The sequence below is a fragment of the Neoarius graeffei genome, chromosome 19, assembly GCF_027579695.1.
Source record: "Neoarius graeffei isolate fNeoGra1 chromosome 19, fNeoGra1.pri, whole genome shotgun sequence".
Lineage (NCBI taxonomy): Eukaryota > Metazoa > Chordata > Actinopteri > Siluriformes > Ariidae > Neoarius > Neoarius graeffei.
In genome coordinates, this window is record NC_083587.1 from 3,579,371 (window position 1) to 3,596,914 (window position 17,544).

A 17,544-nucleotide genomic window follows, 5' to 3' on the forward strand; every position below is an offset into this window, starting at 1 on the left:
AATGATAATGTCATCAAGATATGCGGCCGCATAGGTGGCGTGGGGCTGGAGGACCCTGTCCATCAGCCGCTGAAATGTAGCGGGCACCCCAAACAGCCCAAAAGGAAGTGTGACAAATTGGTGTAAGCCAAATGGTGTGGAAAAGGCCGTTTTCTCTCGGGATAATGGAGTCAAGGGGATCTGCCAATATCCTTTCGTCAAATCCAGTGTCGAGTAAAAGCGAGCCGTGCCTAGTCGATCGAGCAGCTCGTCAATACGAGGCTTTGGGTACGCGCCGAATTTAGACACCACGTTGACTTTTCTATAGTCCACACAGAACCGGACCGACCCGTCGGCCTTGGGTACCAAGACCACCAGGCTGCTCCAGTCACTGTGGGACTCCTCGACGATGCCCATTTCGAGCATGGTCTGAAGTTCTTCCCGAACCACCTTTTTTTTGTGTTCGGGTAGCCTGTAAGGGCGGCTACGCACTACCACCCCCGGGGGCGTCTCTATGTGGTGTTCTATGAGGTTAGTGCGACCGGGCAAGGGCGAGAACACATCCGAAAACTCGGCCTGCAACTGGGCGACCTCCGTGAGTTGGTTCGGAGAGAGGTGGTCTCCACAGGGGACCGGAGAGGTAAGTGATGCCAATGTCCCTTTTTGAACCTCCGGCCCCAGCTCTGCCTTCTCCGGAACTACTGACACCAACGCCACGGGGACCTCCTCATTCCAGAGTTTAAGCAGATTGAGGTGGTAGATCTGTAGCACCCCCTCCCTGTCCGTTCGCCTTACCTCATAGTCGACGTCCCCGACTCGCCGTGTGACCTCAAAGGGTCCTTGCCACTTGGCGATTAACTTGGAGCTCGACGTGGGCAACAGTACGAGTACCTTATCTCCCAGAGTGAACTCTCTAAGGCGCGTGCCCTTGTTGTACAGGTGGGCTTGCCATTCCTGGGCCTGCCACAAATTCTCCTGAGTTAGGTGGGTGAGCGTGTGGAGTTTTGCGTGCAGGTCCATAACGTACTGAATTTCATTTTTACTCTGTGAAGGTCCCTCCTCCCAATTTTCTCGCAGCACATCTAAAATGCCGCGCGGCTTACGCTCGTATAGCAATTCAAACGGGGAGAACCCCGTGGAGGCTTGGGGGACCTCTCGCACTGCAAATAACAAGGGTTCGAGCCATTTATCCCAGTTATGTGCGTCCTCACTTACGAATTTTTAAATTATATTCTTGAGGGTGCGATTGAACCGTTCAACTAAACCGTCCATTTGTGGGTGATAAACGCTGGTGCGGATTGGCTTAATACCTAGTAGCCCATAGAGTTCGCTCAGTGTTCGTGACATAAACGAGGTGCCTTGGTCAGTCAGAATCTCTATCGGGATTCCAACCCGGGAGATGACGTGGAAGAGGGCCTCTGCAATACTGCGTGCTGAGATATTGCGAAGAGGCACTGCTTCCGGGTATCGCGTTGCATAGTCCACCAGAACCAATATAAAGCGGTACCCTCGTGTTGACCGATCTAATGGCCCGACAAGATCCATCCCAATTCTTTCGAACAGGGTCTCGATTAATGGTAGGGGGCGCAAAGGCGCTTTTGGAATGGCTGCTGGATTTACTAACTGGCATTCGCGGCACGCCGTACACCACTTACGGACATCGCCGCGAATCCCCGGCCAATAGAATCGGGCCATTATTCGGGCTAGTGTCTTATCCTGCCCTAAGTGTCCAGCCATGGGATTTTGGAACCAAAAGCTGTGTGATTTGCTCTTTCGTCTGAGTGTCCTGCATCACTCGGTATAATCTATCCTTCATAATAGAAAAATAGGGGAAGGATGGTGTGGCGTTCGGCTGGAGCGTTTGACCATCGATTACTCTCACTTGGTCAAACGCATGTCGCAGAGTCTCGTCTCGCGATTGTTCTAATGGGAAATCCGCGAGGGATTCCCCAACAGAAAGAGAAGGAGCTGGCGGCTCCTCACTCTGTCGCGGAGATGACGTAGACGGCTCTGCGACAGCAGCTCCAGCCAAAGCGACACCGGGACCTCCCCCTGTCAAATGGCAGGACCCACTCTTTACTAGGCGCGTCATTAAACCCCGAAATCCCGGCCAATCAGTCCCCAAAATTAAAGAGTGGGTAAGGCGAGGATTAACCGCCGCCTTCACTATAGATTTTTCCCCTCTGAAAAATATGTGGACCGACACCAAAGGGTAGCTGTGAACATCCCCTTGCACACACAACACCTTCATCCCCTGTGCTCCCCCAATGCCTCGTCTTGCACCACGCTTTGGCGGATCGAGGTCTGATTGCAACCAGAATCCACCAACGCCTGATATGTAGCCCCTTGGATACTCACCGGTATGCGATACGCTCCGGCCCGATCGAGGGCAGCTTCTGGCGCGTTGGAGATCCATACCACTGCCCCCACCTCCATTGCTGCGCATTGTTGTTACAGGTGGCCCGGTTCCCTGCAGCACCAGCAAACCGGCCCGGGCTTTCCCTCTGCACCTGTGCTCTGGGGCTCACTCACCTGAGGGGGGGGGAGAGACAGACACAGAAGGGAGAAACGGGAGGGCACCACGGGTGCAGCGGGCCAGCTGGGGTGGAGCCGGCCCCCGCCTCCGTGGTGGGGGAATGGGGCGAGGACGGGACACAGAAGGGAGGGGAGAAAGAGAGAGAGAAGAGGAGAGAAGAGAAGACGTCGTCGGCTGTCCTGCCGCCAGAACAGCCACCAAATGATCCTCCGCCAGTCCTACTGCCTGATCCAGCGACGCCGGGCGGTGGCACTGGACCCACTCCGCGGTTCCGGCTGGTAAGCGGGCGATGAACTGCTCCAGCACCACCTGATCGATGATTCCCTCGGCGTCGCAATCGTCGGCCCTCAGCCACCGCCAGCAGGCATCCCGGAGCTGCTGGCCGAACGCGAATGGCCAGCCGACTTCCTCCAACCACAGCACGCGGAAGTGCTGGCACTGTTGTTCTGATGTGCGCCCCACGCGCTGGAGGACGGCCTGGCAAAGGTCCGCGTAGGCCAGCCGGCAGTCGGCGGGGAGCTGTAGCGCGGCCTGCTGCACCTCTCCCGTCAGGAGGGGGAGGAGGCGCGCCGCGCGCTGCTCCATCGGCCACCCCGAGGCTTCGGCGACCTGTTCAAACAATGTGAGGAACGCCTCGGGGTCGTCCTGCGGGCCCATCTTGGTCACAGTGAGGGGAGACGGGCCCGCGACCGGGGCGCTGGTGGACCCCGCCGATGCGAGGAGATGCCGGAACGCCTCGCAATCTTCCTGCTGGGCCAGCACCAGGGCTTAGAAGCTCCGCTCTTGCTCCTTTTGGAGCATGACGAGCACCTGGTGCTGGCTTTGCTGAGCTGTGGTGAGGGCGTGGACCAGGTCCGTGAATGGGGAAGATTCCATGGGGCTGCAGGGTTGGTGCTCCACCTTTCTCCCGGGTTTCAGCACCACTGTGGAGCTCTCTGAGGTGTGGGTGGAGCACAGAGGATGGCAGGACAAAGCTTCAGGTACAAATTGGCTTTTATTGCCAGACTTTTCAGTGTAACAATACCGTTTTATTCTATTCCATACACATACACACACACACTGTGTTCTTGTCCCAGGAAGAGCTCTCCTCTGCTCTCCCTCTGCCTCCTTAAATAGGGTGTGGTTACTGGGAAGACACACAAACACAGGTTAATTACCATCAGGTGTAGTGATTCTGCCACTCACCTTCCCTGGCTCCACCCTAGTCCAACTACAAAACTAAAATATATGGTCATATATAAATATATATATATGACCATGTTTGTCCAACTCAATGAAACTGGATATCATGACAGGTCAGACTGTCATGTGTTTTACTGTCAGTCTTTCTGATCCATAATTTTCCTTTGTTCCTCACAAATCTAAGCTTTATTTATATTTTTAAATGTCACTACGTATTGCTCAATTTAAAATAATTATAAATAAATGGTGTTTGCATTTCGCAGTAATAGACCTGAACTGGTCTTGGCCATCATGTGGGTGCCCACAAAAGAAAGAAATGATAAAGGTATCATTTGTTCAAAGATTCCACGTATGACACATAGATGTAGAAAAGTTTGAGATCGGTATTGAAAGGATGACTAACAGTGAATTTGCGGACATTTTGCTGCAAAGAGAGCTAGCATGTAGTGATCATCTGCTTTCAAAACAAAACAATACAACAACAAATTGGATTTTGGGAAGAGTGATCTGGCCCCTTTAATCGTTTCCTTTAAACAGATCAGTAAAATTAAGTAGAGTCTGCTTCTTTCAGCTGCTCCCATTAGGGGTCACCCCAGCAGATCAGTTTCGGAGCCTCAAATGCCACTTTTCCACTACCAACCCGGCTGAGTTGGGCTGAGCCGTGCTGAGTTGGGTTGAGTCGAGCTGAGTGGGGCTGTTGGAGTTGCATTTTGACTACAACCGCGCTGAACCGTGCTGGCTGGAAGTGGGTGGACACGTTGGGTGGAGTTAGCGAAAGTGGGTGGACGTCACGTGATGTCGTTAGGCAGCGCAAACAGTGACATCAGTGACCTTTTAAGCGGTAGTCTCACGACCTGGAGAGTAAACAATAAACATGGAGTCATTAGTGTTGCTGGTCTTGGTGCTGTGGCTTGTTGTCACCGACAACGTCAACAGATACTGGCAAGAGCGTATAGATGAGGCGAGGCGCATAAGGCTTCAGAAATTCTCGTAATTCGTAATTCTTCTTCTTCCGGGTTTATGGTGTTTACAGATCCCAGCGTGCTCGCGGGGCGTGTGTGGGCATGTGAGGACATGCCTCCTCACCAATCAGTGCACAGGGGAGTGTCTCCCCACACCCCTAGCCCCACTCGGCTCAGTTTGGCTCGCTTCAGCCCTACTCCAAAACGATGCGAGTTTTGGGTGCTGAGTAGGGCTGAAGTGAGCTGAGTCACGCCGCTCTGAGGTAGTCGAAACGCGAGCCGTGTCGGGCTGAAGTGAGCTGAAGTGAGCTGAAAAAGGGCCAATATTTCATTCAGCATAGCTCCCCCCCCAACACCAGATGCAACCCTCCTCATTATATCCAGGGTTGGGACAAGCACTAAATATGCACTGGCTTATGCAACCCCAGCGGCTGATTATTATTACCTCATCTGCATGTCTTTGAACTGTGGAAGGAAACTGGAGCACCCAGAGGAATTCCACAGAGACAACATGCAAACTTCACACAGAAAGTCCCCAGCTAGCCATGAAGTTCGAACCTGGAACCATTTTGCTGTGTGGCAACAGTGATCACTACTACACCACCACACAACTCTCAAAGCTGCTTATATCATAGTGCTGCTTCAGAATGTAGTACTTCATTTTTGATAGTAACAGCTCTGACAGTATTTCCAGCTGCAAAGCCAAAAGTACTGGAACAGCAAGGCCAATTCTGTTGCTTTTTAGCCACACACTGAAGACATTTGTGTTTGAGGTCAAAAGATGAAGATATGATCAAAATTTCAGCTTTTATTTCCTGATATTTACATCTAGATGTGTTAATAGAATGGTGTTGGGCTTTTTGCACAGTCAAATGCAGGGACTTTAGGTGGATGATGACTATCCAGGATTTTGACAAGCTCCTGCAAAACATAAGATTGCTCTGCCAACAATTCTTTCACCGAATTCCCCTTTATAACTTAACAAGCTAGCACAATAGGGGACGTCATGGCCCAATGGTTAGAGAGGCAACTTTGGAATGAAAAGGTTGCTGGTTTGGGTCTCTGTATCAGCAGGAATGGCTGAAGTACTCTTAAGCAAGGCACCAAACCCCCAGCTGCTTTCCTGGATCTGTTATATGTCACCCTGGATAAAAGTGGCTCTTTCATGTAATATGTTTTCAAAATTTGTCCATTGGGATTGTTGAAAATAAAATTCCTCAAAATACTGCTGGAAAAGTTTTCAGAACACAGGTTTCAGTGGGCTGGCTGAATCATGTCCTAGATTGGGAATGTTTGAACCATAGACTATTTTGTTGAAGTATTGTACTTGCATTCTTTTCAATGAACACTTTTGACCATGCCATCAAAATTGAACCAATTTTCTAACCTTTCCTCAAAACAGACTCTCTGTACTTGAGCATGTCACAGCGAAAGGATGATTTGAAGCAGCAGCTGGATCAGAGAAGGTGAATGCCTTCTAATCAGGTTTTCAGCTAAGTATTTACTTTTCTATCCAAGAAGGCAATGGATGAGAAGTCTAATGCTCTCCCAACTGAACTATTCAGACACTAAACTTTACTTGGAAAAAAAAGAAAAAAAAACACCATTGAAGATGAATCAGTCACCATGAACCCTTTTTGGCTGTGTTGTTTCCAGTACAATATAGTAAATGGAATTATTGCAGTAGTTGTAAGTCATGGCCTGAGTATGACATTGCTGGCCTATATGTGTACAACTGCCTCTTCACCACACTGAACCTCATATACAGTTTAGAATTTAAATTATTATTATTATTATTATTATTTTAATTTTGATCTCAACACAAAGAAATGAAAACTCACTTGGGAATTTTCGGATCCAGCTGGATCCTTCTTCAGCTGTGATGAACTGGGCTAAGAAGCGATGTCAGTGCACACATGCGCTCTGACAAGCTTAGTGTAGATCTCTGGAAGTTGGTATCTCCTCCCCCTCTCTACTGAGGGTCAGCTGCAGGACATGGATGTAGAGTGCCTTCTTAACACCATGCTCAAACCACCTGGGGTCCCTGTCTAGCACTTTAACATCCTCAGTGTTGACACTGTGGTCAGGACAAGCCTTGTGTATGTGGTATGACACCTCAGAGGAGTTGACTGAGCTAGGACGCCTATGCTCCCTGAACCCCTGTTTGAGGTGCCATACTACATACACAAGGCCTGTACTGACCACAGTGTCAACATTGAGGACGTTAAAGTGCTAGACAGAGACCCCAGGTGGTTTGAGTGTGGTGTTAAGGAGGCAATCTACATCCGTGCTCTGCAGCCTACATTTTATATAAATCCTTTATGTCACTATTTGTGTCACATGATGGGCAATCAGTGGAAAAGTTGGTTTTTGAGGGTACCCTGTTTTGAGGGTTCACAGGAAAGGTATATTAAGACATTTTTGAATGTGACAAACACCAGACAGTATGAGCAGGGCATTAATTGAATCAAAGGAACCTGTTGAAAATGTGTGTCCAAAGTCCTGACATGCTTTGACTCTTAAAGAAACAGAAGAGTGGAGCCTGGAAAGCTCAGACAGGAGCGCATCAGTGTTTTAATCTGATGGTCCAATGATGAATTCTGTCTTTGTCAGAGGAACAGACTTGTTTATTAGTCAATTGGTCTCCTTGTTCCAATAAGACAAGTATGGTTGAAAATGGTGATGCTTGTCAAAGGAGTCCAATACATTGACAAGAAAGGGATTCCTTGAACCAAGATAAGACTTTAGCATGACGGTTATAAAGCAGACTCATGCTGGTAACATTTTCCAAGTGACTTGATGATCATACTTCTTGGAAAAGGTGGCAGAGTGCTGCTTTGTATGAGTTATACAGAGACAAGATGACACCTTGTTGGCTTGAACATGCAACCTTCTGATCTGGAGTCATGCTGGTAACATTTTTCAATTCACCTGATGGTCAAAATGCTTCATGTTCTAAAATAAAATACATATCCTATGGTTCAATACAGCTCACCTTCGAGCCTGCACAGCTCAGTAGACAGGACCAAGGTTCAACATTCTTGGAGTTACCGATACCATTTTCTGAAGCTCAGACATCCTTCAACACGACCACTGAAACCTGAGTTCTGAAAGCTTCTCAAGCAGTATTTTGCGGCATTTTTTTGAGCAAGCCCAGTGGACAAATTTTGTAAACATATTACATTAGGTTGCGAAGTTATGAAAGGCACTTTGGTGAAGGAGTTGTTAGCAGAGCAATATTACCTTTTTGCATGAGCTTGGCAAAATCCTGAATGGTCATTCTAGAGATTGGAGTCCATCTGAAAGTCTCTGCAAAAAGCCAACAGCATTCTGTTGGTGCATGACCTCAATGTGATTTGAACATGCAACCTTCTGACATGAAGTCAGATACACGACCATTGTGCCTGAGCTAAAAGGTTATAGACTGAATCATCATGGTACAAAGTTTGCATCGTTCTGAACTCGAGCTTTTGCAGAGGATGAGCTCAATATGAAGCATAACCTGGCTGGATTTCCCTTCCCAATATAAAAATGGATATTTCCAAGATCATATGGCAGTTCTCACCTCAGTGTGTGAATATAAAGTGTGGACAACTGATGCTCAACTTAGGCACTTGTCATCCAATGTGACAACACCAAGGTGTCAACTTTCTTTCGGTTAACTTCACACTTTTACATTTTATATGAATCCTTTATGTCACTATTTGTGTCACATGATGGGCAATCAGTGGAAAAGTTGGTTTTGGAGGGTAACCTGTTTTGAGGGTCCAAAGGAAAGGTATATTACAACATTTTTGAATGTGACAAACAGCAGATGGTATGAGCAGGGCTTCAGTTGAATCAGAGGAGCCTGTTGAAAATGTGTGTCCAAAGTCGTGACATGCTTTGACCCTTAAAGAAACAGAAGCATGGAGCCTGGAAAGCTCAGGAGTGTATCATTGTTTTAATCTGATGGTCCAATGCTTAATTCTGTCTTTGTCAGAGGAACAGACTTGCTTTTTAGTCAAATGGTCTCCTTGTTCCAAAAAGACAGGTATGGTTGAAAATTGTGATGCTTGTCAAAGGAGTCCAATACCATAACAAGAAAGGGATTCCTTGAACCAAGATAAGACTTTAGAATAATGGTCATAAAGCATACTTCATGATGGTAACATTTTCCAAGTGACCTGATGGTCAATCTTTTTCATGTTTGAAAAGAAAATATGTCCTATGGTTCAGTACAGCTCACCTTATAGCCTGCACAGCTCAGGAGATAGGACCAAGATTTAAATTCTATGAGTTAACTATATCATTTTGCAGGATAAACAAGTACTTTTGATCATTATTTGTGCCAGATGATGGGCAATCATTTGGAAAAGGTGTTTTGTATGAGTTATACAGAGACAAGATGACACCTTGTTGGCTTGAACACGCAACCTTCTGATCCGGAGTCATGCTGGTAACATTTTTCAATTGACCTGATGGTCAAAATGCTTCATGTTCTAAAAGAAAATACATGTCCTATGGTTCAAGAAAGCTCACCTTAGAGCCTGCACAGCTCAGTAGATTGGACCAAGGTTCAACATTCTTGGAGTTACCTGTACCATTTTCTGAAGCGAGGACATCTTTCAACAAGGCCACTGAAACCTGTGTTCTGAAAGCTAACTCTGACAAAGCTCGAAGCTTCTGCTCACAGTCTGACCATGGGCTATGACCAGCAACCCTTTGAGAGAGGGAAAATTTTCTTAAAGATGCTGTAATAGAGCTGTGATGACACCGCTAGTTACTGAAGAGACAGGGGGATGCTCCGACTGCCCAGATGAGGATTGGAGGGTAATGGAGTTAAAAGAGAGAGGCTCTGCTGATGACAATGAGGGGATAATAATGGATAGAGGGGGGAGTGGGCTTTGGTAAGCAGGACCATGGATGGTAGTGGGGGTGGTGACATCAAAGCAGTTAAAATACAGATTTAATGTATTTGCCCACTGCTTATCACCTGCCTCTGGGCCCTTTCCCTTATCTTTGCCATGGCCAGAGATTGTTTTCAGGCCCCTCCAAACCACCCTTGCATGTTTCCTCTGGAGGCGCTCCTCAAGCTTCCTCTTGTAGGTGTCTTTCCCCTTCCTTATTGCCCCTTTTAACTCTTTCTGTACTCTCCTCAATTCCTCTTTGTCTCCAGATTTAAACACCCTCTTTTTCTCATTGAGTAGGGCCTTCAGTTCAGGGGTAACCCAGGGCTTATTATTTGCAAAGCATTTCACTTTTTTTAGGGGAGCTACAATGTCCATACAAAACTTCATATAGTCTGTAGCATAATGTGTGATATTGTCAATATCATCATCAGGATTGCACAGAACTTCCCATTCTTTCTTCTCAAAACAGTCTCTTAAAATCTCAGAGTTATCTTCAGTCCATTTCCTCACATATCTATATGTTAGTTGTTGTCTTTTCACTAAGGGTATGTAGTCAGGGAGAAGATGGACAAGATTGTGGTCTGAACAACCCAATGGGGGAAGGGGTAATGCTCTACAGTATATGCTTCCTTAATGTTAGCATAAAATAAGTCCAAAGTTCTATTATCCCTTGTTTTACAGTCTACATACTGTGTAAATGTAGGGATAGTGGCTGTCAAAGGGGCGTGGTTAAAGTCCCCAGAGATGAGGAGGAGGGCTTGAGGGTGAGATGTTTGTAACCGGGATACTACAGTGAGTAGAAAGTCACAGGCTGACATAGAAGCAGCTGATGGGGGAATATACACAGCTATGACAATAACATGCGTAAATTCTCTTGAAATTTGAAAAGGTCTGATACTAACTGCTAGAACTTCAATGTTCGGGGTGCAGCACTGTTCTTTAACTCTAACGTGATATGGGCTCCACCATTTGTTGTTCACATATATCGCAAGCCCCCCACCTCGCTTCTTTCCACTCTCCACTGTTCTCCTATCCGATCTCACAAGTTGAAATCCATCAAGTGCTACATGTGAGTCAGGGGTGAGTTCATTCATGCATGTCTCTGAGAAGCACATGAGACTGCACTCCCGATATTGCCACTGCGTTTTGGTAAGCGTCATTAGCTCTTCCATCTTGTTCGGGAGAGATCTCATGTTACCCATAATGACAGCCAGTACCAGTGGTTTATATCATCTTCTCTTCACTCGGCACTTCACTCACGATCTGCAGCCCCTCTTCCTTCTCCTTATTTCCACCGGGATCATAAATCTATTCCAGGGGAGTACCTTTGTGCTGCGCAGTGCTAGCAACTGTTCTCGTTCGTAAACAATGGAGTCATGACCGAATGGGCCCGGTGATATAACATTAAAAAGTCCCAGAAAGAGCAACAGGCATATCACTAGTCTCAAAAGTTGTGTATCCATAACCGCATGTCTCCGACTTAAAAACACAAAATATAAAACAAGCTGAGTTGTATATAAGCAGAGTTCTACACCAGAAGTGTGCTGGGCTCAGAACCCAGAGATCAAAACCATCTGCTGCTTTTTCTTGACAGTGGTGTTCTCAAACTTCCCAGCAGAGGCAATAAACTTCATCTATCTATCTGACTATAAATTTATTTGCTGAAGGCAGCTTAATGGCCCACCATTCCATGACCTTGAAAATTGTCCACAAGGAGGCCTGATTTTCAGTGTTCTGTCACTAGTTTGGCATTGATCAGTGTCTTTGTATCACAAAGACAAGCACATAGACATTATGGGAATGAAATAAGGCCCACCCCCAGTACCAACAGCTGTCACAGTATGTTACTCATTTCTAAGACTCACAACTCAGAGCTGTTTTGGTATCAAAGTGAATAAGGAAATATCAGAGTCGATTTCATTGTTTTCTAACATTTTTCACCATGATGTTCTTAAGCACAAGACATAAAAAGACATAATACATAATTAAACAAGTGCTCTGACTTGTATACGTATATTCATGACTGATATTCATGAAATGAGGATGTGCTGACATTAAAGCCAGACTTTGCAAGTGTTTGACTTTGGTGCAGACCCAGCAAAGTATTTCAACTGAGCAAATTGAGTACACATAAAAGAAGATTCTGTAGCCGAGATGAGAAACATCTGAAGAACAATCCTAGCAGTTTCTGAGTGACTGTACTATTTCAGTAGGGTACAGTGGTGACTGAATGCGTAAGGCACTAGCCTCTTAAACCAGGAATTGTGCCTTTTAGTCCCACAGGGGCTGAGTGGTGCAGTGAGAGTGTGCTGGGCCCATTACTGAGAGATTGAAACCATCATTTGCTAGTTCTGAGGTCTTTGATGCCAATGTTTTCCATGAGCCAGGCATTGTGGGTTCATGTCCCACCTGAGGTGTGAGGTCACCAGAGTGGTGCAGTGGGAGCGTGCTGGACCCACAAATCAATGGATCGAAACCTTTCTCTGCTTGTTCTGAGGTATTTTCTGTCAATGTTTTCCTTGAGTCAGGTAGTAGGGGCTCAAGTCTCATTTGAGGGGTGTGAGGTTAGCAGAGTGGTGCATTGAGAGTATACTGGGCCTATAACCCAGGGGTTGATAAATCAAAACCATCCTCTACTAGCTCTGGTGTCTTTTATGCCAGTGTTTTCCATGAGCCAGGCATTATGGGTTCAAGTCCCAGATGGGCTATGAGGTGAGCAGAGTGGCGCAGCGGGAGCATGCTGGGCCCATAACCCAGAGGTTGATAGATCAAAACCATCCTCTGCTAGTTTTGAGTGATTTTACACCAATGTTTTCCATGAGCCAGGGATTGTGAGTTTGAGTCTTATCTCGGGTGTGAGGTGAACAGAATGCTGCACCGGAAGCGCACTGGGCCCAGAACCCAGAGATCAAAAGCATCTGTTGCTTTTTCTCTCCAGTTTTTTTCCCAAAATTCCCAGCAGAGGCAATAAACTTCATCTATCTATCTTACTATAAATTTATTCGCTGAAGGCAGCTCATTGGCCCACTGTTCCCTGACCTCAAAAATTGCCCATAGGAGGCTTAATTTTCAGTGCTCTGTCACTAGTTTAGCATTGATCAGTGTCTTTCTATCACATAGACAAGCACATAGACATTATTGGAATTAAATAATGCCCACCCTAAGTACCAATTGTTGTCACAGTATGTTACTCATGTCTCAGACTCCCAACTCAGAGCTGTTTTAGTATCAAAGATCCTGGTAAGTGAATAAGGAAATATCAGAGTCGATTTCATGGTTTTCTAACATATTTTACCATGTTGCTTTTAAGCACAAGATATAAAAACACATAACACATACAGGCCCGTAGCCAGCATTGTGGAGGGGGGGGATCTTTTTTCCCCAAAAGTGGACTTCATCTGGCCCCCTACTCCCGTACCCCCCAAATACACGAGCACACTTCAAATCTTCTAATTTAGACATTTTTTTATTCGTTATAAGTTCTCTGTTGTCTAACTTATTATTGTTATCTTCCTACAACTGTGCTGTGACTTCATTGTCTGTCTCTGTTGCTCACCTCAGTTGTCTGTTGTTGCTCTCTTTCATTGTCTGTCTCTGTTGTTGCTCTCCTTCATTGTCTGTCTGTTGTTGCTCTCCCCTCCACTGTCTGTCTGTTGTTGCTCTCCTTCATTGTCTGTCTGTTGTTGCTCTCCTTCATTGTCTGTCTCTGTTGTTGCTCTCCTTCATTGTCTGTCTCTGTTGTTGCTCTCCTTCATTGTCTGTCTCTGTTGTTGCTCTCCTTCATTGTCTGTCTCTGTTGTTGCTCTCCTTCATTGTCTGTCTCTGTTGTTGCTCTCCTTCATTGTCTGTCTCTGTTGTTGCTCTCCTTCATTGTCTGTCTGTTGTTGCTCTCCCCTCCTCTGTCTGTCTGTTGTTGCTCTCCTTCATTGTCTGTCTGTTGTTGCTCTCCTTCATTGTCTGTCTGTTGTTGTCTGTCTCTGTTGCTCACTTCAGTTGTTGTTTATGGCATCAGAACACTCCTGATCTGCCCATGCTTTAGCATAAAAAACAACAATAATTTCTAATTGAGATAAATGTTTCAAGTAATCCTGAGATTGAAATAATGTCGCACAGCCCTATAAGGACAATTGATTTAAAAATGCCCAAATGCAGCAACAGTGGGTGTTTTCACACACACTGGTCTAAACATTTTCATTTTTCAGCTAGTGCACACGTTTCTTTTCACTCTGATCCAAATGCCAAACCACTGACAGGGCGTCATTTTACCATGACAGGGCGTCATGTTACCATGATGCCATGTTACCATGACGACTGAAAAACACGTGCTCTTAAAGTCTCGCATTTTACTGTCTTCACACCACACCACAGCTCCGATTTCCCAAGCTGAAAAAAAAATAAAAGCAGCCCCAGGTCCGACGCTACTAGTATCTAGCCACCTAACTCACCTCTGTGTGTGCGTGTCACTGACACACATAGACTGACAGACGGGCTGACGCTACCCCCCACCCCCACTGATCACTCTGACAGATCGATCTATCACTACTGTTGTAAACAAAAGAAAAACAAAGTCCTGCACTCAGCACCTTACCCATTTTGGTCCTTTTTTGGAACATGGCGCCAATATTTTGGGACAAAGTAGCAGCAGATTTCTTGCGTTTTCTGTCTTTATCTTCTTTTATAGAGGGCTACTGCGTGACGTCACCGTACCACGAGATTGTGCTAGGGCGCCATATTGGAAGACCAAGTACATGCATACATACATACTCACAATATAAAACAAAGTACGAGCGAGAGTAAAGTGACACGATGGCTGATAATTCTGGTTATGTGAGTACATTACCGGCGGCACGGTGGTGTAGTGGTTAGCGCTGTCGCCTCACAGCGAGGGCCTTTCTGTGCGGAGTCTGCATGTTCTCCCCATGTCCGCATGGGTTTCCTCCGGGTACTCCCGTTTCCCCCACAGTCCAAAGACATGCAGGTTAGGTTAACTGGTGACTCTAAATTGACCGTAGGTGTGAATGGTTGTCTGCGTCTATGTGTCAGCCCTGTGATGACCTGGCGACTTGTCCAGGGTGTACCCCGCCTTTCGCCCGTAGTCAGCTGGGATAGGCTCCAGCTTGCCTGCGACCCTGTAGAAGCATAAAGTGGCTAGAGATAATGAGATGAGATGAGATGAGATATTTGAATTATTTGGACATGGGGAAAAACTATATTTAAAATCCAAAGAGGGATGGAGGGAGGAAAATTAAAACAAAAGAAAGAAATGAAATATAGAGTAGAGAATATTTGATAAAATTAAGGATGTTTTTATTCAGTAAACATTTAAAAAAATGTTCTACAACACTCTAGCCTAGTGACTTATCAGTAACAAAATAGACTTGAAGTATTCAGATCCGCTCTGCATAAAGCAGCTAAATACTCTCTCTGTCTCCTGGCAGAAAGCTCCTTGAACACCCTAACACAGCACAAAAGTTTACCATTGTAGGTTTTTGATGAACCAAGTGCCTCGTGGGTTCACATACCGCGCGCTGCCGTTATTTCCCCCTAATCACGAGTTTGTTGGTCTTCCAATATGGCGCAGGGTTTGTTTACTTCCAGTTTCGGGTGACATCAGTGAAAGGGGTCTAATGGGGGCATTACCGCCACCCACTGGATTGGGGTGTAAAGCAGTCTGAACAAAAAGTGTAAACATAAACATAGGAGAACTGAACCCGTTTTTCTAACTCATCCTCACTTAGTCTACTTTTCTTTTTTGATTAGTCTGGATTTGATATTGTAAATTTAAATGTGAATCAATGTATATTCATTGGACATGAACAAATGAATAAATCTTGAGTAATCTTGAGGGGCGTGTGTGTCCGGGGGGGCGTGTCGCGGGGGGGGGATCGAACGAACTCTCCGATCCCCCCTGGCTATGGGCCAGAGACACTGCCAGCAGCACACAGGATGCTGCAGAACGCAAAGGAAGCTTGACTGTCAAAGATCTGTGCGAGTCTGAGTCTGCTATAATTCGCTTCTGTCAGCATCAAAGGTTCGAAGAGGAAATGGCTGCCTTATCTGCAGGGAAGACGGTCAGTAAACAAAGCGTGCTCTACAAGCTGGACCCGCGACTGGAGGGCGGGCTCCTAAGAGTTGGAGGGCGACTCACCAGAGGTTCTCTGCCAGAGAAAGTAAAATATCCACTCATTCTGGCAAAAGGTCAACATGTGGCGACTCTTTTACTGCGTGACCTCCATCAGCGGCTTGGCCATAGTGGTCGGAATCACATGCTGTCCACGCTGAGAAGAAAATACTGGGTCACCGGTGCTAACTCTGCAGTGAGGAGAATTGTGGCTGAATGCTGTACCTGCAGGAGATACAATGGTCGGATGGGGGCTCAGAAGATGGCAGACTTGCCAAAGGAAAGGATTCTTCCCGACCATCCACCCTTTACAAATGTGGGCCTTGACTACTTTGGACCAATAGAGGTGAAGAAAGGTCGTGGTACAGTCAAGCGCTATGGCGTAATATTCACCTGTCTGTCCAGTAGAGCGGTCCACCTAGAAGTAGCATGCTCTTTGGATACTGATGCCTGTATTAACGTGCTGCGCCGTTTCATCTGCCGAAGAGGTCAGGTTGCCCATATCCAGTCCGATAATGGCACCAACTTCATTGGGGCAGAGAGAGAGCTCAGAGAGGCGTTTTCATCCCTTAACCATACACAAATTGAAGGAGCAATGCGACAAAAGGGAGTCAAGTGGAGGTTCAATCCTCCAGCAGCATCACACTTTGGTGGTGTCTGGGAGCGTGTGATATGCATGGTGAGGAGGATTCTCAATTCAGTTCTTCGGCAACAGAGGCTGGATGATGACGGACTCCACACAGTTATGTGTGAAGCGGAGGCCATATTGAATGACCGGCCTATCACCAAGCTGTCCGCTGACCCGAATGACCTTGAACCTCTCACTCCTAATCATATCCTCTTAATGAAAGGAAGGACCTCTTTACCACCAGGGCTGTTTGATCAACATGACTTGTACATCAAGAGGAGATGGAGGCAAGTTCAATACATCTCGGATCTTTTCTGGAAGTGATGGATACGTGAATACCTCCCAATGCTTCAGGAGAGGCAGAAATGGAACGAACGTAAGGAAAATCTCAAACAAGGAGATATTGTCATCATTATGGATCCTACTGCTCCACGTGGCTCATGGCCACTTGCAAGAGTTTTGGAAACATATCCTGACAAATGGGGGTTTGTCCGCTCAGTACGCCTCCAGACAAAGAGTAACATAATTGATAGACCAGTTGCTAAGCTCTGCCTGCTGTACGAACCTCCAGGTTAGTAAGTTAGAAAGGGTACTCAATTATGTGTGTCAACTGGAGTAATGTGTACATCATTATGTGCCCATTTTTTTTCTTCACTGGCTCTTTATGTGTGTTTGTGAATTGTCATGTTTGTATGACAACCATTTTAATTAGGGGCCGGGGTGTAAGAGCCAGTTTCCCTTTTTATTTCTTGTCATGCCATAATTGTCCATTGGGGGCACCATGATGTAATTGGTCACAGCAATATAAGGGGGAACCTTTATTCAGGTGACAGGTGTTGCCTGACGGAGGGGAACACATACAGTTTTTGACCGCTATGCTCGGCGTTTGTATGTGAACTTTCTGGCGTGCTTTATTTGCATTTAATGGACTATTGTGAATGATGCTGACTTGGGATGTATTGCTATTGGATGCATTTTAACATTGCGGTGAGCCACAATAAATGCGCAAAAGAAAGAAGACGCTATGTTTGTTTATTCATGCATACAAGTGAGTCCACCTGCTGAGCAAGCGCGTCAGATTGGTGTTTGTTAAGCAATGCCTCAGGGGCTTCAAGTGTTAGTCTTAGCCTCTATACCTTCACCCCCTGTGCTCCCCCCAATGCCTTGTTTTGAACCAGGCTTTGGTGAATTGAGGTCTGATTACAACCAGAATCCACCAACGCCTGATATGTATCCCCTTGAAT

The 17,544-nt window shown here is 46.2% G+C and overlaps 2 pseudogenes; one reads left to right on the forward strand and one right to left on the reverse strand.

The window, feature by feature from the left end:
- The window catches only part of LOC132867726 (histone H2AX-like), a 1,044,434-nt pseudogene that overhangs the window by 21,689 nt on the left and 1,005,201 nt on the right, over window positions 1–17,544 (forward strand).
- The window catches only part of LOC132867717 (uncharacterized), a 1,045,807-nt pseudogene that overhangs the window by 18,540 nt on the left and 1,009,723 nt on the right, over window positions 1–17,544 (reverse strand).